General features: G+C 40.9%; 1 protein-coding gene across 2 annotated transcripts in view; it reads left to right on the top strand.

Annotated features, from left to right (window-relative positions):
- The window catches only part of NFKB1 (nuclear factor kappa B subunit 1), a 124,587-nt gene that overhangs the window by 13,397 nt on the left and 98,475 nt on the right, over window positions 1–12,715 (top strand). The window lies entirely within an intron of this gene.

Below are 12,715 nucleotides of genomic sequence, written 5' to 3'. Positions count from 1 at the left end.
CTGCTATTGGCAGTTTTAAAGGCATTGGCTGCTAATTTCATCATTTGTGTCATTTTTTCTTCTGGGTCATATTTTCCTACTTCTTTGCATATTTTGTCATTTTTTGTTGTACATTGCGAACACCACATTGTAGAGAGTATGGATCTTTGTTTTCATTTAAAGGTTGTTGAATTTTGTTGTAACAGGCAATAAATTTGCTCATGGATCACTGGGTTTTATTAAGATGGGTTTAGAGTAACCCTTATTCTAAGATATGTCCCTTACTCTCATTGCATGGTCTTATGAGGTCACAGCTGAGTGTTAAGATTGTTAAATGATATCTCTTCACCCTAGATGATTGGAGCTTCGGAGTCTCTCAGAAGTCCCAGGAACCTCTGGAATCTCAGTTCAGCTTATTCTTGTTCCCCCTTGTCTGGATGTGGATCTCCAGCAGCTGTTTTCTAGTAGACTTTGCAGAATCTTGTGCTTCACTAGCACAGTTTAGTATTTGGCCAATGGCCGGAAGTGACTCCTATGCAGATTTATGAGCCTCTTTCTCTGTGTATCTCTCTCCTCTCTGAAACTCTTCCCAGTGAGATTGCTGCTCTCTGTTGGGGCTCTATTTCCTTATGTCATAGTTTGGAACACACCCTCAGTCAAAACATGAATTTGGAGCACACCTCAAGTGTTTCCATTCTCTAACAGTATATTGTCTTATACTGTTTCTTGTCCAGTGACTTAAATTATTGCTTTGGGTATTTTGTGTAGCTTTTACATTTGATTATGGCAACGGGGGAAAGTTTAGTAATTGTTTCTCTGTCATGACTGGAACCAAAAGTTCACATTTGGACAAATCTGAAATTGCACTGTTTATTTCCATTAATGCAAAATTTATTTTTAAAAATATTTATTTACTAATTTGGCAATACAAAGAAGCAGAACTCTTATCTATTTTTGTTGTTGTTGTTTAGTCACTAAGGCATATTCGACTCTTGCAACCCCTTGGACTATAGCTCGCCAGGCTCCTCTATCCATGGGATTTCCCAGGCAAAAATGCTGGAGTGGGTTGCCATTTCCTTCTCCAGGGGATCTTTTCAACCCAGGGATCAAACCTGCATCTCCTGCATTGACAGGTGGATTCTTTTACCACTGAGTCACCAGGGAAGCCCATATCTATTTTTAGTTATCTATAAAAAAAAAAAAAAAAGATAAAGAGTAGAATAGTATGTTGTCAAGTGTGAAGTAATCAATACACAGAAGTATTATAGCCCTTGAACGTGCCCTGTAGAGCTATAGGTTACAGGGGAAATACAGGGTTTCTTGGCAAAGGTTGTATTTGAGTAGAAGCTTGAGAAGTGGGTAATATTTAAGTAGGAAAGGAGGTTTTCCTAAAGTAGGATGCAGGGCGTACTGTGAACGAATAACACAAGATAAAAATGAGCAAGGCGTTTAAAAATTTTTTTGTAATTTTTTGGCTGTGCTAGGTCTTTGTTGCTATGTGGGATTTTCTCTAGTTGAAGAGCTGGGGGTGACTCTTCAATGCTGTGCATGGGCTTCTCGTTGCAGTGGCCTCTCTTGTGGAGCAAGGGCTCTAGGGCGCATGGACTTCAGTAGTTGAGTTGTGGCTCCTAGGCTCTAGAGCATGGGCTCAATAGTGGCGCACGGGCTTGGTTACTCCAAGGCTTGTGGGATCTTCCTGACCAGGTATCGAACCCATATCACCAGCATTGGAAGGTGATTCTTTACCACTGAGCCATCAGGGACACCCAACAAGGCATTAAAAAAATATATTTACTTATTTTTAATTGATTGATGGTTGCTTTACAATATTGCTTTGATTTCTGTCATACATCAACATGAATTAACTATAGGTGTACAAATCCAGCAAGGCATTTTTGAATGATCAGTCTGCCTCTCATAGAAGGTTTTGGTAGGGATGTAGTGAAAACCCTCAACCATTCAGCATATTATATGATAAGCATTACCTCTTAAAAAAAAAAAAAAAAAGAATCTGTTAAGATGATGCTTTTAGTGTGATATGGTGAATGGCTGAGTACTTTCGACTTTGTCTTTTAAGAAATAAGGCAATAATGTGAAAGATGCTTAAGGAAGAAAAAAACACCACAATAAAGGAGAATAATGGAGGCTATCATTGTCACTCAGAGGTGAGGTGGTGAAAGTTTAACTGGAGTGTAACAGTGAAAGGAATGTGGAAAGGAGGGGCAGATACAGGAAATAATATAGAAAAAAAATCAACAGAAATTGATTATTGACTGGATATGTGTGAGATAGGCAAAGGGAAAAGGAGAAAAAGTTGACTGATTTTTGGCCCTGAGTGCATGAGAGAATGATATATTGGCAAAAACTGGAAAGTCAAGCAATGAGGCTCATTACCCTAGGAATGACAAATTTGGTGTTAGGTAGTAGAGAGTTTGGAGAAGGCAATGGCACCCCACTCCAGTACTCTTGCCTGGAAAATCCCATGGACAGAGGAGCCTGGTAGGCTGCAGTCTATGGGGTCACTAAGAATCGAACACGACTGAGCGACTTTACTTTCACTTTTCACTTTCATGCATTGGAGAAGGAAATGGCAACCCACTCCAGTGTTCTTGCCTGGAGAATCCCAGGGACGGGAGAGCCTGGTGGGCTGCCGTCTCTGGGGTCGCACAGAGTTGGACACGACTGAAGCGACTTAGCAGCAGCAGCAGCGGCTGAGCAATAACAAATCCACTTGCCAATGCAGAGGACGTGGATTTGATCCCTGGGTCGGAAAAATCCCCTGGAGAAGGAAATGGGAACCCACTCCAGTATTCATTCTTGCCTGAAAATCCCATGCACAGAGGAGCCTGGTGGGCTACAGTCCATGGGTTTGCAATAGAGTCAGACATGACTTAGCAACTAAATAACAAGAAGTAGAGAGTTAAAAGGATTAAAAACATTATTAATTTGTTTTATAATGGGTTCAGTCCCTATTTCGGGAAGATCCCCTGGAGGAGGGCATGGCAACCTACTCCAGTATTCTTGCCTGGAGAATCCCATGAACAGAGGAGCCTGGTGGGCTACACGCCATGGGGTCGCAAAGAGTCAGACACAACTGACGTGACTTGGCACATAATTGTATCTGCTTAAAGCTAGCAGCAGTTTATTAATATTTATATTTTGAAGGTTTCAACAGTACTAATTTTATTTCTGTTTATACTCTGCTGGTTTTGCCTATTGTCCTTGTTCCTTTTGTTCACTTGGAAACTGAATAGGCCAACAAGTAAAATGAGTACAAAGGGGGTGGTCTAAGACCCTAACAAAGTGTAACTACCAAATTACCAAGATAATCTACCTAACCTATGCCCCACATGCCCTCCATTTCCTGTGACACTTATGTTGCATTGCTTTTGCCTGCCTTCCGACTTACTAAACTGTTGCATTAGTTAGCCTTTGCTGCATAAAAACAAAAAATTACCGCAAAGCTAAGATACAAGCATTTCTTATTTGTTTCAATTAGTGAGGCTGTCCAGGTCATCTTCGGATCTCTGAAAACTTCTGGCTGCTTCGCTGGTGCTGTATGGTCTAGGGGTCCTCAGCCTGTATGTCCCCTCACTGCTCCCTGTGTGGTCTCTTGTCCCCCAGTGGGAGGGCCCAGGCTTACTCACAGGGCAGCTGTGTTTAAAGAGAGCAGAATGGTCATTGCCAGGCCTTGAAGTCTGCATTTACAGCTCACACTTCTGTCTACTGTGTCAGAGTAAGTAAGAGGCCTACCAAGATTCAAAGGATGGAGAAATAGATTTTTCCTTTCGTCAAGTGGAGTTGCAAAGAATTTTTGGTCGTTGCTTTCAATCTGCTACAACTGTCAGCTCTGTGAGTACAAGCACCGCATCGTTCTTAGGCACTTTGGTGTTTTTGGCAACTGACACATAGTAGGCCTAAATGTTTTTTTAATGAATGACTAAATTAATGTAGGGAGGAAGCATTGAAGGAGCATTTCAATATACCTTAATTTTATACTTTCATCATACCATTAGTGAGAATGGTGTTTTCTATGGGCATGTTTCAGAGAGAATCTCTTTATTCTCCTTCTAGCCTTTGAACTTGATCAAAGGAGATGTTTAAAGCAAAACAAAGCAAAAGACAAATACCATTTGCATTAACGTCTGGTATTTTTACCTTTACTTTTAATTGTCTCGGAAGAACTCTCTTAAGTACTGTGTATTGTCACAATCCTGTTCCAGTTTTCAGGCTATACTAAGGGTAGACTGCCTCCAACCTGAACATTCAGGAGATCTGGAGCTAAGATGCTGTATTAAAGTTGTGAGCCCAGGAGGAAAATCACTTCTGTGGCTTAGAAAGTGATTGAATCATAGTGGAGTCAGATTAGCTGACATTACTCTGTCCATCTAAGGGGATGCCGTCCTCTCTACAAACCTCAGTATTCTCATCTGGGATAGTATTTCTCAGAATTATTTTGAGAGTTACGTGATATATGTGAAGCGCTAGCTCTTACCTTACTCATGGCAGGTACTCAGTAAAGTTTAGTTCTTTCTTCATGTGAAGCAGTGCACTGTCGTGACATGATGCCATGCACCTGGGTTTCTCATCCTTGGCACTGTTGACGTTTGGGGTTGGATATTTCTTTATTGTGAGGGGCTGTCCTGTGCATTAGAAGATGTTCAGCAGCATTTCTAATATCTACTCACTAGATACCAGTAGGACCACCTGCCAGTTGTGACAGATGAAAATGTCTACAGCTATTGCCAAATGTCCCTGCAGGCAAAATGCAAACATTTTTTTCAGCAGTGATACGGATCGGGAGGGATGTGGCAGTATATCCGTAAATGTAGGATGGGAAAAAAATGAAAACACTTGTTTCTTCTCAGAGTGCCTAAAACTTTTACTGCCTGTTACTCCCATCATTTTTTATAAACATATTGTTTACTGTGCTACATAAAATGGCTAGCATTTCTGTGTGTCACTAACTGCACTAGTGAGCTTTACATGCAGTAATAGTTGAATGTTGTGTCAGATTGGCATTCTGTTGTGAACAAGGACCTTATCTTATACCAGCTCCAAGCATAATGCATTTGTACTTACTAGGTAGCTATTCTGCATATTAATTGGTCACATTGTGTCTGCCTCAAATAGTAGGGAGCTGAAAATGAAATGGAGGAGTGGAAAAACATAGAAAATGAGTTTATATTTTCTGAAAATGTCAGTTCAGTTCAGTCACTCAGTCATGTCTGACTCTGCAACCCCATGGACTGCAGCACGCCAGGCTTCCCTGTCCATCACCAACTCCCAGAGCTTACTCAAACTCATGCCCATTGAGTCGGTGATGCCATCCAACCATTTTATCCTCTGTCATCCCCTTCTTCTCCTGCCTTCAATCTTTCCCAGCATTAGGGTCTTTCCAAATGAGTCAGTTCTTCACATCAGGTAGCCAAAGTATTGGAGCCTCAGCTTCAGCATCAGTCCTTCCAATGAATATTCAGGACTGATTTCCTTTAGGATTGACTGGTTGGATCTCCTTGCAGTCCAGATTCTCCAACACCACAGTTCAGAAGCATCAGTTCTTCAGCACTCAGCTTTCTTTATGGTCCAACCCTCACATCCATACATGACCACTGGAAAAACCATAGCTTTGACTAGGTGGACCTTTGTTGGCAAAGTAGTGTCTCTGCTTTTTAATATGCTGTCTAATTTTGTCATAGCTTTTCTCCCAAGGAGCAAGCGTCTTTTAATTTCATTTGTACTTACTAGGTGGAGAAGGCAATGGCACCCCACTCCAGTACTTTTGCCTGGAAAATCCTGTGGACAGAGGAGCCTGGTAGGCTGCAGTCCATGGGGTCGCTAGAGTCGGACACGACTGAGTGACTTCACTTTCACTTTTCACTTTTCACTTTCAAGCATTGGAGAAGGAAATGGCAACCCACTCCAGTGTTCTTGCCTGGAGAATCCCAGGGATGGGGGAGCCTGGTGGGCTGCCGTCTCTGGGGTTGCACAGAGTCGGACACGACTGAAGCAACTTAGCAGCAGCAGCAGCAGCAGCAGTACTTACTAGGAAGTTGCTGGAGAAGGCAATGGCACCCCACTCCAGTACTCTTGCCTGGAAAACCCCATGGACGTGGGAGCCTGGTAGGCTGCAGTCCATGGGGTCGCTAAGTCAGACACGACTGAGCAACCTCTCTTTCACTTTTCACTTTCATGCATTGGAGAAGGAAATGGCAACCCACTCCAGTGTTCTTGCCTGGAGAATCCCAGGGACGGGGGAGCCTGGTGGGCTGCAGTCCATGGGGTCGCACAGAGTTGGACACGACTGAAGCGACTTAGCAGCAGCAGCAGCAGGAAGTTGTACTTACTAGGTAGCTATTCTACATGTTAATTCGTCCCATTGCACCTAATTCAAACAGTAGGGAGCTGAAAATGAAATGGAGGAGTGGAAAAACAGAAAATGAGTTTATACAAATCTAAATGTGGTAGGACACAAATATTCATTATTTTTCAAAAACTCAAAAAATCAGCTATTCTGAGAAAAGTAAACTCACCACTAACTTTCATCTTCGCTATCAATATATGGTCAGAAGATATAAATAAAAAGCTCCTTTAAAGTTAATTTTTTTCTATTTATTATGAAGAAGAGTCCAGTAGTACTTAGAAGTTTTTGATTCATTCATGTTTTATGTTTTATTCAGTGTAATCATTAATTGTTAAAGATGTCAGAGTTAAACTTTAAATTCAGGACAGGGTTTTATTTTCCTTTTTTTGCTATTAAAATATGTATTTCCAATTACATAATTAAGTTAGAAAATTAAAACAGAAATTTATACTTAAGGAGTAAAAGTCTCTATATTGCTACGTATGGGTCTGAATTATCATTTTAGCAATTATGTAACGTGTAACTGGATGAATGTAGCATAATTATAATTAGTGATCTCCTATCAAAGGACATTTAAATTGTTTAGAGTTTTTTGCTGCAGTTCAGATGGTAAAAAACCTGCCTGCAATGTGGGAGACCTGGGTTCAATCCCTGAGTTGGGAAGATCCCCTGGAGAGGGGAATGGCAACCCCCTCCAGTATTCTGGCCTGGAGAATTCCATGGGCTGTACAGTCCATGGGATCACAAACAGTCAGACATGGCTGAGTGACTTTCACTTTCACTTCACTTCATAGTCTTGTAATTTTTTTTTCACACTTGCCCATATAATTCTTTAGTACACATTTCTGGAAGTGGAATTGGAGAGTGAATGTTGTTGTTCAGTTGCTAAGTCGTGTCGGACTCTGGACTGCAGCCCCCAGTGGGTGATGCTGTCTAAGCACCTCATTCTCTGCTGCCCTCTTCTCCTTTGCCTTCAGTTTTTCCCTGCATCAGGGTCTTTTTTAGAGTTGGCTCTTTGTATCAGCTGGCCAAATAATTGGAGCTTCAGCATCGGTCCTTCCAATGAATATTCAGGGAAGCCCTGATTTCCTTTAGGATGGACTAGTTTGATCTCCTTGCAGTCCAAAGAACTCTCAAGAGTCTTCTCCAGCACCACAATTCAAAAGCATCAATTAATTCTTCGGCGCTCAGCCTTTTTTATGGTCCAGCACTCAGCATCTGTACATGACTACTGGAAAAACCATAGCTTTGACCATATGGACCTTTGTTGACAAAGTGATATCTTTGTTTTTTCATCCACTGTCTAGGTTTGTCATAGCTTTTCTTCCAAGAAGCAAGCGTCTTCTAACTCCATGGCTGCAGTCACATTCCACAGTGATTTTTGAGCCCAAGAAAAGAAAATCTGTCACTGCTTCTACTTTTTCCCCTTCTATTTGCGATGAAGTGATGGGACCGGATGCCATGATCTTAGTTTTTATAATGTTGAGTTTGAAGCCAGCTTTTTCATTGTCCTGTTTCACCCTTATTAAGAGGCTCTTTAGTTGCTCACTTTCTGCCATTAGAGTGGTATTATCTGCATATCTGAGGTTGTTGGTATTTCTTCTTGCAATCTTAATTACAGCTTGTGCTTCATCCAGCCTGGTATTTAGCATAGTGTACGCTGCATATAAGTTAAATAAACAGGGTGACAGTATACAGCCTTTTCATACTCCTTTCCCAATTTTGAACCAGACAGCTGTTCCATGTAAGGTTCTTTTTTTTTTTTTTTAATTTTATTTAATTTTTAAACTTTACATAATTGTATTAGTTTTGCCAAATATCAAAATGAATCCACCACAGGTATACATGTGTTCCCCATCCTAAACCCTCCTCCCTCCCCATACCATCCCTCTGGGTCGTCCCAGTGCACTAGCCCCAAGCATCCAGTATCGTGCATCGAACCTGGACTGGCATCTCGTTTCATACATGATATTTTACATGTTTCAATGCCATTCTCTCAAATCTTCCCACCCTCTCCCTCTCCCACAGAGTCCATAAGATTGTTCTATACATCACTGTCTCTTTTGCTGTCTTGTACACAGGGTTATTGTTACCATCTTTCTAAATTCCATATATATGTGTTAGTATACTCTATTGGTGTTTTTCCTTCTGGCTTACTTCACTCTGTATAATAGGCTCCAGTTTCATCCACCTCATCAGAACTGACTCAAATGTATTCTTTTTAATGGCTGAGTAATACTCCATTGTGTATATGTACCACAGCTTTCTTATCCATTCATCTGCTGATGGGCATCTAGGTTGCTTCCATGTCCTGGCTATTATAAACAGTGCTGCAATGAACATTGGGGTACACATGTCTCTTTCCCTTCTGGTTTCCTCAGTGTGTATGCCCAGCAGTGGGATGCTGGATCATAAGGCAGTTCTATTTCCAGTTTTTTAAGGAATCTCCACACTGTTCTCCATAGTGGCTGTACCCATGTAAGGTTCTAATTGTTGCTTCTTGACCTGCATACAGGTTTGTGGCATGAATAGACACTCTTATTTGAATATTTCACATTATATGTAGTACATATATAATATTTCACATATGTAGTATATATATCTTGCAGCATGTTTCCTCCAAAAAATCCCTCCATGAAAAGAAGCTCCAGTGTATTCTTTCTTTTTATTAATCATTCAACAGAGAGATGATGAAAAGTCACTCCTTTTCTTGTAATTTCATCCAAGATGAGGTATTAAAATTACATCTCAATGGTGTCTATTATGACTGAAAATAAATTTGAAAGTGGAGTCACTTTCTATCTCTGATTCCCATCCACATCTTCTGAATGGCATCTAAGATTCTGTTTTTCAAACTGCAGATTGTGAAGTCATTTTAATGGATGTGAAAAATTGTCATTAATTTTTAATTAATCAAATAGAATGTATTTTCTTACAGTGGGCTCTGGTCAAGGAGTGTGAATATATCTGATGCTGGAAAATCCCCCTGGTTACAAGGAAGGGAGTGCCACTAACTCTACCCTTAATGATCCAACCCTGTAACCCTGGTTTTGTAGCCCTCACTAAGAACTCCTTGTGCTAGCCTCTGATATCCGTGGTGGAATTGTCAGAGATGTGCAGAAAATAATCCATTAGGCCTTTCATACAGAACTCACCACATATTCAGAACTTAGCCAGTTATAACATTAGCCTCTCATGTGAGAAATACAAGCAGTTCACTGGGGGAGATATTTTATTTATTGCTAACTAGCTACATTTTCTATTTCCCTTTCCATGGTGTGAAAATGTTCCTGAAAGCTCGCTGTTGAGGGAGAGAGATGCAGAGTTTAGCCCCATCTTCTCACAGTCAGTTCAGTGTCTCCCTTTCTGTTTCAGAGTCCATCCTCAAAAGCACAGAACTGTGTGCAAAGGGAAAGTGAGAGAAAGGGCTGGGGGAGCAGGAAGGAAGTGGGGACTTTCCCTGGTCTTTCCTAATCCTTCAGTTCCAAAGGCTTAGTAGGTATTTCAGAATTTTGAAATAAAACCTGCTCTTACAATTAATGCAGATATTACTCAGTGATTCATCCTTTCCAAATAATTCTTGGTTTCATTTGACATTTTATTTTTAAATCTTGAATTAACATTGACATCACTCCCAGGGTACTGTTACCTCAGCTCTTTACAGGGAACTGTCTTACAAAGGCCAAGTTCAGATTTTAACCATCATCCATATCTCTTGGGCTGCTTTTGGGCTTTTAAAACTATGATCTTTTGGTACAGGTCCGTACATAAATCACAGGGAGGATATTGGAGGGAGGACTCTATATAATGGGGTGTTTTTTCCAGTGATTTGATTTAGAGATCTTTGAGATTTTCACTACGGTGGTGATCATGATAATAACCCTGCATCATTTCTAATCAAGTAGATTTAGTTGCATTTTTAGAATTAGGGTCAGGCCCACCTTACATTAAATCAAAGGTCAGGAAACCATCCACAGGTTTAAATATATATATAAAATCAGTGTAATTGAGATTCTGAACAGGTTTTGTCAGTTTAACAAACCAGCAGCGTCCTTTTGCTTTTGAAGACTGTGGGCTAAGATTAGAGGATTCAGGTGATGAGACCACATTAAAGGCAAAAAAAAAAAAAAAAGGTCTTAATATTTTTCTTGGAAGCTAAGGCTTCTGTGGTGTTCTGAGAATAAGAATTTTTCACATGGAATGTTGTAACCAGTGTTAGCCCTGTGTTTCAGTGTAAGACTATTTGCTATCATTCTCTTCTTTTTAATATTTATTTATTTCTTTTTAACATTTATTTATTGAAACTCTTGGTTGTGCTGGGCTTCCCTTGTGGCTCAGCTGGTAAAGAATCTGCCTGCAATGAGAGAGACCTGGGTGTGATCCCTGGGTTGGGAAGATCCCCTGGAGAAGGGAATGTATACCCACTCCAGTATTCTGGCCTGGAGAATTCCATGGACTGTGTGGTCCATGGGGTTGCAAAGACTCGGACACGACTGAGCGACTTTCACACACTTGGTTGCTCTGGGTCTTGGCTGCAGCATCTTTAGTTGTGACATGAGGGATCTTTTAGTTGTGGTATGTGGGATTTAGTTCCCTGATGAGGGATTGAACTTGGGCCCCTACACTGGAGCATGAAATCTTAACTGCTGGACCACCAGGAAAGTCCCTAGTATTCTTTATGTAACTGAAAATCATGCTAACGAATCTGTAATTTGGATATATATGGAAGTCCATATTAAAAATCTGCACTTACGAGAAGAGTTCTGATGTAGGTGATTTGTTCTTTGAATAAGCATTTGTTAGCTAACATATTCTGAGCAGAATTCTATTTCTTTCGAAGGTCCATCCCCCATCAAAATCTCTCATATTGCAGATAAGCAAACACAGGACACTGTAGTTACATATCCAAAGTCACACACCCAGCAGTGGCAAAACTCTTGAATTTCAAATGACTTAATTCTTCACTGTATCAGGTCAATTTTCCTCCTTTTAGCTGGCCTTAATCAACTACAGCTGTTTGTAATTTGTTAGTTTCTTGTTTTCAACGAATATTTTTTCTGCAAATCTGTAGGAGTTCTTGCTGTGTAGAACTCAGAGCTGCTCTTTCCCCTTTGTTGAAGTTGGGCGTGTTCTGCATCCCACAAGGAACCCTCCAATGTCTCCCCGACCCCTGCCCAGTCACAGAGTGCTGTAGTAGGAGAGGATCTCATTGGAAATTGGAGTCCTCTTTGGGGGATTTTGGATCGTTGAATGATATATTCATTAGAGTGAGGGCTAAACCATTTTAACAAAGAGACCCGACAGTACACTGGGTTAAGCAACAGGGGAGCTGATTTCTTTTCTCACATCACCATCATTCAGCTGCCATTCATCATTATGTAGGTGGTAGAAGCCAGATCGTCTCCATATCTAGCTTCTATCCAGTGGGAAAGAGAAGAAACAAAAACACGGAGGAAGGATGTCAAGAGCTTTAAGCCCAGACCCAGAAATGACACGCAGTAAATAGTTCTGACATGCCACCGGCAAGCGTTTCTTCAGATGACCGTCCCTAACTCCACAGGCATATGGGGTGTACTCTGACCGAGTTGTTTCCAGCTACAAGTCTATTACTGTGGGAAAGGAGAGGACAGATTCTGGTGGGCTGCAGACAGCTTTAGGGCAGCCCCCATCTCAAGTGCCCTTGAATCTTTATAGACTTCATGAAGAAAAAGAGAAAAATTAGCCTCAAATTAATACATACTTTCAACTGTGTGTTTTTAAATCTTCTAATATTTTCAGGGAATATGTCTAAAATTTGATCTAAGTAAATTTAACTACAGTTAACTAAAGTTAACCTATACATATTTAAAATAATGATGAGTACTTCTTACGGAAATCCAAAATGATGTGTGATTTTAAACACTTTTTATCTGGTCAGGTGGCTCTTCATTTTTGTGAGGGCCTTTGGGTAATAGAAGACTGCTAGGGCCTTTGATGTATTGACATCTGGCTGGGTTGAGTAAATCTGAGACTCTAGCCTTGATAATAAAGGCTCTTATGTTCATGCCTTTTGATTGCACATTTAGTATCAATGTTTCTGTGCTGCTCTGACAGTGAGAGGAAGTGGCCTGACACAGCAGACAGCTCTAGAGGACGGAGCACTGCACACTGCGGCTGTCCTCCCCTCATGCTGCACAAAGCACTGACCGGCCCCCCCACAGCCAAACGACTCCCTCTGAGTTTCTCAACTCAAGTGGCATGTAGAAAGTGGGGAGATATAGTTCCAGGACCATGACAGAATTCATGAAGGGTTGGAAAATAACCTGCACAAAGAGCTCAGTGCATCTTTGAAGTCTGGATGGTAACAAAAAGAAATGGCCTCTAAGAAATCTA

Source organism: Bos mutus, chromosome 6 (genome assembly GCF_027580195.1).
Source record: "Bos mutus isolate GX-2022 chromosome 6, NWIPB_WYAK_1.1, whole genome shotgun sequence".
Taxonomy (NCBI): Eukaryota; Metazoa; Chordata; class Mammalia; order Artiodactyla; family Bovidae; genus Bos; species Bos mutus.
The sequence above is the reverse complement of the archived record's forward strand: the minus strand, read 5'-3'. Positions and strand labels throughout refer to the sequence as shown.